The 2,172-nt window shown below is 40.0% G+C and overlaps 1 protein-coding gene across 6 annotated transcripts in view; it reads right to left on the minus strand.

Annotated features, from left to right (window-relative positions):
• Nucleotides 1–2,172, minus strand: part of ZMYM6 (zinc finger MYM-type containing 6) — a 51,644-nt gene that overhangs the window by 6,665 nt on the left and 42,807 nt on the right. The gene's annotated exons all lie outside the window — the stretch shown is intronic.

Genomic DNA, 2,172 nt, shown 5'->3' on the forward strand with positions numbered 1-2,172 from the left:
AAAAACCCAAAACTAAAGTCACTAGAGAACTTTCAAATAACCAGATCACAAAGTATAACCAGATCACAAAGTCTTCTTTTCTTTTTTTGTTTTTTGTTTTTTGAGACAGAGTCTCACTCTGTCACCCAGGCTGGAGTACAGTGGCACAATCTCGGCTCACTGCAACCTTCGCCTCCCAGGTTCAAGCGATTCTTGTGCCTCAGCCTCCTGAGTAGCTGGGACCACAGGTGTGCGCCACCACGCCCGGCTAATTTTTTGTATTTTTAGTAGAGAAAGTGTTTCACTATGTTGGCCAGGCTGGTCTCGAACTCCTGACCTCGTGATCTACCCACCTCGGCCTCCCAAAGTGCTAGGATTACAGGCATGAGCCAGCGTGCCCGGCCGGGATCACAAAGTATTCTTTTTTTTTTTTTTTTTTTTTTTTTTGAGACGGAGTCTCGCTCCATCACCCAGGCTGGAGTGCAGTGGCCGGACGCAGCTCACTGCAAGCTCCGCCTCCCGGGTTCACGCCATTCTCCTGCCTCAGCGTCCCGAGTAGCTGGGACCACAGGCGCCCGCCACCTCGCTCGGCTAGTTTTTTGTATTTTTTAGTAGAGACGGGGTTTCACCGTGTTAGCCAGGATGGTCTCGATCTCCTGACCTCGTGATCCGCCCGTCTCGGCCTCCCAAAGTGCTGGGATTACAGGCTTGAGCCACCGCGCCCGGCCAAGTATTCTTAAATAAAACACGAAAGAGTCAAAGTAGAAAGTTGATACATTTGAGTACCTCAAAATTTAAAACTGCTCAGATGATCCAGGATAATCTCCCTATTTTAAGGTTAGCTGATTAGTAACCCTAATGCCATTTGCTACCTTAATTCATCTTTGCCATGTAATGTAATATATTCACAGATTCTGTGGACAAGGACATGGACATCTTTGGGGGGGCTACTATTCTGCCTATCATAATAAAGCTCTTAAAAGTAAATTTTTTTAATCAAAATAAAACTTCTGTAAACAAAGGTCTTTATAAAACAAAGTTACAGGACAAACAACAGAGTGGAGGAATGTACTTAAAACATGTATATTCACTCAGTATTTATTTCCTGAATGTTTACTACAAGCCAGGCACTGTTCTAAGCCCTGGAGATACAGCAGAAAACAAGACAAAGTTCTGCTCTTATAAGCCTTACATTCTAGAGGAAGGCACAAACAATAAACAAGTAAAACAAATAATATATAATGCTAGGTAGTGATAAGTGCAATGAAGAAAATAAAGCAGCGTACAGGAATGGAGAGTGATGGCATGGAGGAGGGGCAATTTCAAACTAAACATCTGAGCAGAGACCTTCTGAATTATTCAAAAGAGTAAGCCATGCAAAGGCCTAAGGTCAGGAGAGTTCAGGCAGGAAGACTATAGGTGCAAAACCCTGAAGTGGGAAAAGCTTGGCATGCTTTAGAAACATCAACAAGAACAAGGCTGAAAGACAGTAAGCAACGGGAGAATGATACATTTGGAGAAGTAGGCAGAAACTAAATTGTATAGGATCTGGAAGGTCTCAGTCAAAACAAAATTAGGATTGTATTTTAAATTTGATGGGAAGCCATTGGAGATTATATTTAAATTTACTTTAAACAAAAGTAATACATGAACTCAGTGCAAAATTCAAAAGGTATGGAAGTACTGCGTTGGTGCAAAATAACTGTCGTTTTGCAATTAAAGTAATATATACATGAATGACTGCCATCTACCCAGACTCAACCTTGAACACAACTACTGTTCCCAGTTTCTTATACAGTTGTTCCCCTTATCTGCTGGGAATATGTTCCAAGACCCCAGTGGTAGCCTGAAACCATGGATCATACCGAACCCTATATATATATATACACACATATGTATATATGTGTATATATGTATATGGATATATTATGGATATATATGGATATATTATGGATATATGTATATATCCATATATAGGCATAGTATATATGTATATACTGTATATGTATACATAAATACACACACAGATATGTATGTGTGTATATATATAATTCCAGGTAGTGATAAGTGCTAAGTGTGATATATATACACATATATATGTATATAGGGTTTGGTATGATCCATGGTTTCAGGCAACCACTATGTTGCCTGAAATATGTATACAGGGTTGTATATACACATACAATATGTATA

The sequence above is a fragment of the Rhinopithecus bieti genome, unplaced genomic scaffold (assembly GCF_001698545.2).
Source record: "Rhinopithecus bieti isolate Rb0 unplaced genomic scaffold, ASM169854v2 scaffold_13029, whole genome shotgun sequence".
In the NCBI taxonomy this organism is placed as follows: Eukaryota; Metazoa; Chordata; class Mammalia; order Primates; family Cercopithecidae; genus Rhinopithecus; species Rhinopithecus bieti.